Source organism: Sorex araneus, chromosome 8 (genome assembly GCF_027595985.1).
Source record: "Sorex araneus isolate mSorAra2 chromosome 8, mSorAra2.pri, whole genome shotgun sequence".
In the NCBI taxonomy this organism is placed as follows: domain Eukaryota; kingdom Metazoa; phylum Chordata; class Mammalia; order Eulipotyphla; family Soricidae; genus Sorex; species Sorex araneus.
This window is the reverse complement of record NC_073309.1, coordinates 69,992,827-70,005,036: the sequence shown is the minus strand read 5'-3', so window position 1 is coordinate 70,005,036 and position 12,210 is coordinate 69,992,827. Positions and strand designations below refer to the sequence as shown.

Below are 12,210 nucleotides of genomic sequence, written 5' to 3'. Positions count from 1 at the left end.
ACTTTTCTCTTCACATGAATAACTTCTATTTAGCTTTTCATTCTTAGCTAAATATAACTTCTTCAGTTATTTTCTATCTTGCGGAAAGTAGTATATGTTTGATGGATATACACTTACTAGTTTGTAGTGAGACAGACACAGTATTCTAAGAAAACAAAAAACACGTAGAAACAAAAAAGATGTAGAACCAACAAAACAAAAAAGATGTAGAACCAATAAAAAGTGAATCTGTACTCTTCTTAGCTGAAATGATTTCTACCATTATTGATCAGTGCAACAAAAAATTCTCCTGAAGAATCTACTCAGATGTGCTTTGTTTTAAAATCTTTCCATTTTCTATCATTCTTCACTTCTTTCTCATTTATATGCTTCTCTACATGCAAATTATCTCCTTCCTGGCTCTGTATTTCTGACATTATAAATACCTGGTAAAAAACACTATAAAGTATTGGGGTTAGTTGTATATGTGCACACTACAAAGTGATCAGACTTAAGATTAGTAATCATATCACTTCTCGGCCTTTTGGCTAAGATCAAGTGTAGATTATTAATCATAACTCACTAATAGTGATCGTAACTCTTTCCAAGAGTATGGCTAGCAGAATTTCCAGATCTTATTATTTATTAAATGCATGAATGAACAAGAGAGTGAAGAATGAGTAACTAAATATCAGTACCTGAAATCCTTGTCTGTTTTTGGTAGCTTCTCAATTTCCTTTTCTTGCCCCCTCAAGTATTACAGTTTTTAGTTATTGGCTTGAACAAAGCAAACAATTAAGGCTTTGCTCATGCTACTTGTTTATTTCCTTTTCTATCCCTTAACCATACCAGTTTATCCACCTGTCTGATTTCCCATGCCTTCTGTAAAACTCAAGTGAAGGTTCTTGCCTATATTTATTCCTTTCATGATTACTCATGTGCTTAGTGATTTAATGATTGATGGATTTAAAAAATTCTACTTAAAAATTTAAATTTATCATTCATACTATGAATTTCTTTAGTTTTATGTCTTGGTGTGTGTGTGTGTGTGTGTGTGTGTGTGAGTGTTTTTAAAAGATTCTTTAGAATTTCTTAAAAGATTTTAGGTTTGCCAAGGGTCAGAGGAATTCTCATCAGTCAAGGTACATTTACCAAAACTCAATGACAATGCAAAATGTTTTTTAAATTTTTGAAAAATTCATTCAAACCACATGTCTCTTGTGCATCATTTAGGACTTTCTCCCACTTTGTTATTTTGGGACCCCAGCTACTATTTGGATCATTGCTAATCTTCACAGCAGCAGGAAAAACAGCACAACAAATCACATAATGGCTCTTAAAAACTTTACCTGGAAGTGACACTGCTCATCTGTGAAGCAAATCATTTTACCACATCAGAGTCCAAAGTATAAAGAAATGCAACATTACTGTATACCTGGCATGGAGAGAAGTATTTGATGAATAGCACTAACAAGTAGGATTTCTGTTCCTTTTGCAGTTTTTTATAGAACTTGGTACAGAGCTTTGCATATGGGCTTAAAGAGTTGGGGTGAGGGGAGAGCATCAGTGAGTGCTGATGAACTCTCTTCTTAACCTAAGTATTCATTCCACAATTCTGTTTTGATTTTATTCTGAGTACTGGTTAACTTGGAGTTGAAACTTCAGCTCTCCGAAAGTGAGAAAATGAACTGTATCCAAAATACAATGGTAAAAAACATTTTAAGTGCTTTAGCACTTCCTGAAATTGGCAGTGATAAAGATCTTACTAATAGTGTAGATGAACTTGATATCGTTGCCTTGTTTAAATCCTCCCAGCTGAAGATAATTGATGAAATGGCCATATCTCAAAGTTTCTCTGGCCACCACCAAAATGTTAAATTAGATAACTAGCAGCAATGTTTTCAGGAGATGGAAGCCATCTGATTCTAGATAATAGAAAATAGAAACAGATAAAAGCAGTAGAATTCTCAGAGCTATTGTGTGAGTTTTCCTGAGTTCAAGCTATACTACCTTAAGAAGTTGAGCAGAAAGATAATGAACAAAAAAACTGTGACATATATTATCTAGCCTTGTAATTGTGCTTCAGATGGGAGCATAAACATAGTGTGAATAGATATCCCCAAAGGTGTCTTTCAGGGCTTTTTCCTTCCTGCTGTGTCCATTAGTAGTCAGTAAAATTTGACAAGAAAACATGGGACAGTCTGGTAAGTTTAGTATACCACAGGATTAAAACTCCCAATTTTATTACTTTTAAAATGGAGAATGTGATCATCTGCGCCTGCACCCCAGCCCCCCCTCCCCCCGCGCCGTCTTCCTCGGACCCTGGCTCTACCTTTCCTGAGCACCGCCCATCTAGACCCTCACCACCTTCCAGCGCCGGCTCACTGCTCCGCTCCCCTTTTCAGATTAGTGGAGTGAACGGGCGCCATCCCATCTGGGCCTGCACCCCCCCCCATGCCGTCTTCCTCGGACCCTGGCTCCACCTTTCCTGAGCACCGCCCATCTAGACCCTAACCAACTTCCAGTGCCGGCCCACTGCTCCGCTCCCCTTTTCAGGTTAGTGGAGTGAACGGGCGCCATCCCATTTGTGCCTGCACCTCCCCACCCCCCTGAGGTCACCCAGCCACATTTTGTTAGTGGGCGTGGCCTCTACAAAGTGGGCATGGCTTCAAAAAGTGGGCGTGGCCTCCAGAGGCAGCCACTAACGCGGCCACAGTTAATTTTTTTTTTTCAAATACCAAGCAATTATTTGGTACTTCTCAATATTCATCACCTATATCCCTGATTATCATCTTCGAGGGCCTTAAAATACTTCCTAAATAAGTTCCAAGCTAATTCCAAATTTCAAAAACTACCAATGAGTAGAAGCAGCTATTCAAGCCAAACCTAACGGACCTCACTCTCAAATAGTATTGCTTGAACTTTCACATAAGTAATAGAGAAACATCAGAGAGGGACATCTTCTAGAGGGAGTACAGAAGAAATCGATCACCACTGACCAAGCCCATTCAGAATCCTTTTCCACAACCAGAGGTGAACTTTAAGGCCCCTTTGCCATACTACCACAGCAATATGAAGAAACAGTGCAAATCCCCGCCAAAAGGGGAGGACGAAGAAAAGAGTCTTGATGCATCACTAGACCTTACCTACAAACTGGAGCACTCCGATAAAAAATTCAGAGCTGAAATCCTCAAGATGTTCAATCAACTCAATCGAAAGTTTGACAAGGTATTTGTTACATTAAAGGCGGACCTCACAGAAACGATACAACAGACAGCTGAGAAATTACGGGAAGAAATGAGAACAGAAAGAAAAAACCTACAGAAGGAAATGTCACAAATCAAGGATTCCGTAGATGAATTAAAAATCTCAGTGGGTGCCCTCAACAATAGAATGACTGCAGCAGAGGACAGAATCAGTGAGCTTGAAGATCAGCTCCAGGAAGCCTATAGGCAAAAACAATCAATGGGGAGAGACCTCAAAATAGCTCTAGGGAGAATTAGAGTCCTAGGGGATGAATTCAAGAGGAACAAAATTAGAATCATTGGACTACCAGAACCAGAGGGAACCAACCCCAATGAAAAAGCCACAGTCAAAAAAATCATTGCTGAAAAGTTCCCAGAGGTGGACAATACAGACATCCAGATTCAAGGAGCCAGAAGGGTACCAGCTAAAAGAGACCCTAACAGAAAAACTCCAAGACATATCATAGTTAGGATGATGGACGTAACAGATAGAGACACATTACTGCAAGCCAAAAGGTCAAAGAAGGAAATCACATACAATGGAGCACCCCTTAGGTTCACAGCAGACCTATCGGAGGAAACCCTTCAAGCTCGAAGGCAGTGGTGGGATATAGTGAAAAAACTCAATGAGATGAATGCTTCACCAAGAATACATTATCCGGCCAAACTCTCATTCAAACTCGAAGGAATTATACACTATTTTGGGGAAAAACAACAACTCAGGAACTTCATAGACTCTAAACCAAACCTAAAAGAAGGTCTCAAGGGGCTACTATAAGACAAGAAAACCCCCTACAAGCACAACAAATATTTACAGAAATATGGCACAAAACTCTATGACAATAATCTCTCTCAATGTCAATGGTCTTAATTCACCAATTAAGAGACACAGACTGGCAAAATGCATTCAGAGACAACCCAACATTCTGCTGCCTGCAAGAAACACATCTGAGTAGCCAGAACAAACACAGACTCAAAGTCAAAGGATGGAAAACAATCCTGCAAGCAAACAACTCCCTCGAAAAAACTGGGGTGGCTTTACTAGTATCAGACAACATAGACTTCAGGTTGAAAAGATTAGAAGGGATAGTGAAGGACTATCTTTAATCAAGGGATATGTACAGCAGGAAGAAATCACACTCCTAAACGTGCATGCACCCAATGAGGGACCAGCTAAATACCTACAACAGCTGCTAACAGACCTTAAGAAGGACATTGTGGGCAACACAATAGTAGTTGGCGACTTCAACACCGCCCTATCACCTCTGGACAGATCAAGAAGATGAAAACTCACCAAGGAAATAATGGATTTGAAGGAAGAAATAGAAGAGAGAGTGCTAACAGATCTATACAGGGCTCTATATCCAAAAAAAAAGGGAATACACTTTCTTTTCCAGTGCACATGGAACATTTTCCAGAATAGACCATGCGCTGGGCCACGCAACATACCTCAAAAGAATCAACAAAATAGACGTTGTACCAGCTATTTTTTCAGACCATGATGCACTGAAAATAGAAGTTAATCATGGTCAGATGCAGAAAAATAAATCAAACACCTGGAAATTAAATAGCTCAAAGTTGAACAATGAGTGGGTCAGGAAGGAAATCAAGGAAGAAATCAAAAGGTACCTGGAAACAAATGAGAATGAAGACACGAGCTACCAGAACCTGTGGGACGCAGCTAAAGCCGTTTTAAGGGGAAAATTTATAGCTCTGCAAGCATATCTCTGGAAGGAAGAAAGGGCCCACATAAATAAATTGACTTCACAGCTCAAGACCTTCGAAAAGGACCAACAAAAGAAGCCCAAACCAGGTAGAAGGAAAGAGATAATAAAACTTAGAGCAGAAATTAATGTCATGGAAACACAAAAGACAATTTGAAAGATCAATGAAACCAAGAGTTGGTTTTTTGAGAAAATAAATAAGTTTGATAAACCACTAGCAAGACTCACAAAGAAAGAGAGAGAGAGAACAGTTATAAGTCGAATCAGAAATGAAAAGGGGGGCATCACAACAGAAACCAATGAAATTCAAAACATCATCAGAGACTACTTTGAAAATCTGTATGCCACCAAACAAGAGAACCTAGAAGAAATGGATAAATTCCTGGATTCCTATAATCTCCCAAGGCTGAACCAAGAAGACCTGGAGTTCCTGAATAGTCCTATTATCATCAAGGAAATTGAAACGGTAATCAAAAGTCTTCCCAAAAACAAAAGCCCAGGCCCAGACGGATTCACTAGCGAATTCTTCCAAACATTTAAAGAGGACCTATTGCCAGTTCTTCTCAAGCTTTTCCAGGAAATTGAAGAAACAGAAACCCTCCCAACCACTTTCTATGAGGCTCACATCTCCCTAATACCAAAAACTAACAAGGACACCACAAAAAAAGAAAACTACAGGCCAATATCCCTGATGAACACAGATGCGAAGATTTTCAACAAAATATTAGCAAACAGAATTCAACAACGCATCAAAAAGATCATACACCACGACCAAGTGGGATTCATCCCGGGGATGTAAGGATGGTTTAACATCCGGAAATCAATCAACATAATCCATCATATCAACAAAAGAAAAGATAAAATTCATATAATCATAACAAAAGATGCAGAGAAAGCATTTGACAAGATCCAGCACCCCTTTATGATGAAAACTCTCGCCAAAATGGGTATAGAAGGGACCTTCCTCAATATAGTCAAAGCCATCTACCACAAGCCTACGGCAAGCATCATCCTCAATGGGGAAAAACTAAGACCCTTCCCTCTGAGAACAGGGACGAGACAAGGATGCCCACTCTCTCCTCTTCTGTTCAATATAGTACTGGAAGTACTTGCAATAGCGATTAGGCAAGAAAAAGATATTAAGGGCATTCAGGTAGGAAAGGAAGAAATCAAGCTCTCACTATTCACTGATGATATGATATTATACTTAGAACACCCTAAAACGTCTACCAAGAAACTCCTAGAAACAATAGACTCGTATAGTAAAGTTGCAGGCTATAAAATCAATACCCAAAAGTCCATGGCTTTCTTATATGCAAATAGTGAGAGAGAAGAAAGCGACATGATAAAAGCTATCGCGTTCACAATTGTGCCTCAAAAAATCAAATACCTCGGAATCAGCTTAACTAAGGGGGTAAAGGACTTCTTTAATGAAAACTACAAAACGCTACTTCAGGAAATAAAAGAAGACATGAGGAAATGGAAAAATATCCCCTGCTCATGGATTGGAAGAATTAATATTGTCAAAATGGCAATTCTCCCCAAAGCATTGTACAAATTCAATGCGATCCCTATAGGGATACCCTTGTCATTCTTCAAAGAAATGGAGCAAGCGCTCCTGAAATTCATATGGAACAATAAGCCCCCACGAATAGCTTAAGCAATTCTTGGGAAAAAGAAAATGGGAGGAATCAACCTCCCCAACTTCCAACTCTACTATAAAGCGGTAGTCATTAAAACAGCTTGGTACTGGAACAAAGGCAGAGCAGCAGACCAATGGAACAGGGTTGCATACTCTGACACATCCCCCCAAATATATGACCATTTAATCTTTGATAAGGGAGCAAAAAAGGTGAAGTGGAGCAAGGAAAGCATGTTTAACAAATTGTGCTGGCAAAACTGGACAGCTACATGCAAAAAAATGGGCTTAGACCTCCACCTATCACCATGTACAAAAGTCAGATCAAAATGGATTAAGTACCTCAACATCAGACCAGAATCCCTAAGGTATATTGAAGACAAGGTTGGCAACACCCTCCACGACATTGAAGCCAATGGTATCTTCAAAGCCACTGGCCAAGCAAGTGAAAACAGAGATAAATGAATGGGACTATCTCAAACCAAGAAGCTTCTGCACCTCAAGAGAAACAGTGACCAAAGTACAAAGACAATCTACAGAATGGGAAAGGATATTTATGCAGTACCCATCCGATAAAGGGTTGATAACAAGGATATACAATGCACTGGTTGAACTCCACAAGAAGAAAACTGCCAACCCGATCAAAAAATGGGGTGATGAAATGAACAGAAGGTTTCCTAAAGAAGAAATCCGAATGGCTCAGAGGAATATGAGAAAATGTTCTACATCACTAATCATCAGGGAGATGCAGATCAAAACAACCATGAGATATCATCTCACACCACAGAGACTGGCCCACATCCCAAAAAACAAAAGCAACCGGTGTTGGCGTTGATGCCGGGAGAAAGGGACCCTTCTTCACTGCTGCTGGGAATGCCGACTGGTTCAGCCCTTTTGGAAAACAATATGGACGATTCTCAAAAAATTAGAAATTGAGCTTCCATTTGACCCAGCAATACCACTCCTGGGAATATATCCCAGAGAGGCAAAACGGTATAGTAGAGATGGCATATGTATTTCTATGTTCATTGCAGCACTGTTTACAATAGCCAGAATCTGGAAAAAACCAGAGTGCCCCCAAACAGATGACTGGTTAAAGAAACTCTGGTACATCTACACAATGGAATACTATGTAGCTGTCAGAAAACATGAAGTCATGAAATTTGCATATAAATGGATCAACATGGAAAGTATCATGTTGAGTGAAATGAGTCAGAAAGAAAGAGACAGACATAGAAAGATTGCACTCATATGTGGAATATAATGTAACTGAATTATAATGATTTATAATGATATAAATGATATATAATATAATATATAATATATATAATATATAATCATTATATAATATATATAATGATTTATAATGATTTATAATGATATTATAATTATAATTATAATTACTTACTTATAATGTAAGTACAAGTTGACAACGATGCAACTTCTGGCAGATATCTCTCTAGACTTAGTTACTAAAATACTAAATTACAGAAACCCAAAACTGAGAGGCCGCTAAGTGTGGTCACTCGACCTCATACCTCTTCATCCTCAGCAATGGAAAACAAATTATCTAATGCTCCCTTTTCAGCAGGTCTGACTTTAGGGGAGAGACTCTCCAAACAATAACAGTGAGTTTTGTTGAAATATTGTATGCAATCAAAGTGAAAATAAAGTGAAATTTATTAGTTACACAGGCGGGGGTGTTTAGGGTGGGGGGCTAGGGGCGTGGGGGGGTTAGGGGTGTGAGGGGGCGGGGTGGAGCTATACTGGGATTCTTGGTGGTGGAATATGAGCACTGGTGAAGGGATGGGTATTCGAGCATTGTATAACTGAGATTTAAACCTGAAAACTTTGTAACTTTCCACATGGTGACTCAATAAAAAATTAAAAAAAAATAAAATAAAATGGAGAATGTACCTAGAAAAAGGTATCCAATTCACTGATTGCTATGATTATTCAACAAATAATTCTTATAAAGAATTTAGCTTTATGCCCAGCATTCATTAAATATTAGCTGTCCTAATTATTGTGAAACTTCTATATTTTGCTGGTTATTGATGTTTTATTATTTTATAGATAATTATTTGTTATATTTTGGAGGTTAGAGAAATAAACATTCTACCTTTAATGGAAAAAAATTAATTCCACATTGCCACTCAATATCAGAATTTTCTAAGTTTTGACCAATTAGTGGGTCATGAAGCTGGTTTAATAAGTCATGGTCAGCAATTAAAATAGGAAATATAAATGGCTAATTGTATCCCAAACATGAAAGCTTGTACTAACTCACGCTGATTCAATAAAATAAAAAAAAAAATGAAAGAAAAAAAAAAGAAATTGCTAAGTGCATTTCACATCTAATAACAACATTTTTCCGTAATCAAACATGTCACATTTTCTTAACTCATTTTTATTGCTGATTTAAAGTGCATTTCTTACCCTGAATTGTGATCATGAGATTCAGTAGGTCACACTTCTAAATAAATGTCTGTGGGTCTCAGGTTATGCCCCAAGGTATGTCTGAATTTCTCTATAAGAATATTTTCTAAAGATGTTCTTATAAATCACATCTGACTTGTATAGATGCAAATATTACAAATGATGACAAATCATCTCATAGGATTTCTGGGGTTAAAAAATTATTGGTTTAGGGAATTTTCTCTGTGTCCCTTTTTACATCCCCAAATCTTGGGAGATTTTATTTATAATGATGCCAACAGAAACACATTTCCAATATAAGAATGTGAGTGTTATTTTGAAATTCTGATGAAACCTATCTGATTTGATCCCATGGCTTGACAGTCTAGGGATGAGCTGATCTATTCAATTTTCACTATATCTTTATACTGGAGTCCCAAGCTATTATTTTCAAAAGCTAAGAACTTCCCCCAAATAAAACAAAAGTAAAATGAAATTTTAAAAGTGATGTGTTACAACTGGCCTCTGAAATGTAATGACCTTTTTCTGGTTTTATAGAGCTGGATGGTTTTCAGATGTCAAATTTGCATGGCTCCGGGGCTGGAGCGTAGGTGGGTAGGGCGTTTGCCTTGCACGCGGCCGACCTGGGTTTGATTCCCAGCATCCCATATGGTTCCCGGAGCAACTCCAGGAGTGATTCCTGAGTGCAGAGCCAGGAGTCAGCCCTGAGCATTGCTGGGTGTGACCAAAAAAGAAAAAAAATATTGCATGTCTCCTCTTCTTCACAGTTTGAAGAACTTGAGGAATGGAGCTCCAAGTACTCTTCTCTGTCTCTGAACACTTTTGTTTTTTAAATTAATTTTTAATTAATTTATTTTTACCTTGAGAGATTTATTTCAAGGAATTGATGTATGTGACTGTGGAGTGGTCAATTTTGAAATCAATAGGAAAAGTAGGGAAGCTGAAATTTAAGATTGGAGTTTTAAATTTACATTATTATTTTTTAGGCAACACGGTTACAATAGTGTTGACGCTTCTAGTATTGATATATAGAGTTACTGCTCTTATCATCGCCGAAGTGCCCAAGTCTCTCCACCAATGTTCTTACTCTGCACTTTTGAATGCCCTTCTCATAGAAAGCATTATGAAGCACCATTTACTGAAAGCATCCCACCAACTTAAGAAAGGCTATTTACACAAAGGAAGTAAACTAGGATTAGACAAACCTGCTCTATTTTCCTGACTTTTCCCTGAAGACATTGTTTCTCCTGCAGTTCTATCATTTGGTTTTTGTTTTTCTTATCTTTCCTAACTCCTCTCTCTCTTACCGATCCATTTTTCTTACTTTGAGGTTTGAACCTCAGGTGATTCAGGTTATAGACTCTACCACTCACGTTTAACCATTGTTTGGTGGTCTCCTGCTGAGTCTTAGTCTCTTGTGTCATAAGGATTTTAGTTTCTGAATACTAGTCAGTGTCTCAGCATCAAGTCTAGTATCATTCTGGGCTAACGTATTGTTTATATATGCAGTCTTTCCAGATAGTTGTCCTCTTAGTTCCTGGACTGTCCTCCTTCAATCATCTTGTCCTCAGCTCATTCTGAACCACTCACTAATGATCACGATATTCTAGACCATATCTTTACTAGAAACCATGCCTCTCTGTTTTCCTCCACATTTTCAGGTAAAAATGATATATATTTAGATGTTCAGTGTGATGTTTTGTCATACACATATCCATTGTGACACTATTATAATAAGGTTAATTAACACTACTATTACTTCATATAGTTCTCCATCCCTTATCTTTTGTGGAATGTGTGATAAGAGTACTTGAGATATAATTTGTTAGCAAATTTCTATTACAGTTTATAAAGCCATTTTTCAGGAAGGAACAACAAATGCACAGAAACATTTCCTCTCCACACACTTGTTCTGATTTTCTTTTGCCTTTGAAACTGATATGCCATGAACCTAAGACCTTCTACAATGTACACTTCAGGAGAAAATCGCACTGGAAAACACCTTTATCCAGGAATCCAGAAGATAACCAGATATCCTTAGGCCCCCCTCCCCCCACAATCTTTCTCTTTCCTTAAACTCACCCTAGTTTCAAGAAATAAGCAAGATCAAAGTTTGTAGTCCTCCTTCTTTCTACCATTATGAATACTTCCCCAAACAAAAGGAAAGTTCTATCTGAATATTCCTCCCACCTTCCTTGCACAGTGAACTAAAATAAAACTTCTATCTTCTTGTGTACCTAGAGTAATGGTGTTTTGTATTCTGGTGGACTGAACATGGGGCCTAGTTACAGCTTCAGTTTAAAGCAACCTCTTCCTTGCTGACAGTTTTGATATTTCTTTACAATATTTATGTAAAATAATCACATTTTGATTTTACGTATCTATCAAGCATGCTTTTTGTACTCACATATGCTTTCACACAATCACAACTTTCTCTTATTGTTTTTTCAATTTTATCTATGTAATGATTTCTAATTAAACTACAAAAGACATGGAGGTCTTACACTTATCACCTGCCTATACACACACACACACACACACACACACACACACACACACACACACACACAGGACAGTTTGCTGATTCACAGACTTCACAGATTATGTCTCTTAACTTATATCTCTTATTCTTGTATTTGAAATTTTATCTTCATCACTTACTACTACTACTTCCAGTGAACTCTGAATCATAAATCAAGGTAAAACAATTGCTGTATTCAAGGATTTGTCTGCCTGATTTATCAAATTTGCCTCTGTTACTTTAATGCTTTGTTGCAACATACACATGCAAACATTACCTGATGAATATTTCTTCTTTTATTGCAAATTAGAAAATTACCAATTTGTTTTATTATTAAAAAATTATTCCTGCATGTTTTGTTCTTCTAAGAAACAGGAGAGACACTATGTTTTGCAGACTTTACCATTGTTTTTCATTTGACAATATAATAAATATTGAAATTCACAAATGCAGCTATTATTTGGAATAACCAATTATAGATTCATTATTTTGTTATATTTTAATAAAATATAATCAGTTCAAAATTACTTGACTTATTCTTTTCATAGGGGAAAGAGGTTATGTTCACTCTAGTAACTGCGTTAATTTGTCTTGGAGACTAGAATGTAATTAACTGAATTAATTCTTTCAACATTTTTTTCAAACTCTTATGCAAGTGGAGTT

At 37.5% G+C, this 12,210-nt stretch overlaps 1 pseudogene; it reads left to right on the top strand.

The window, feature by feature from the left end:
* Positions 1 to 507: 507 nt before the first annotated feature.
* On the top strand, positions 508 to 659 carry LOC129406926 (U2 spliceosomal RNA; annotated as a pseudogene).
* Positions 660 to 12,210: the final 11,551 nt, after the last annotated feature.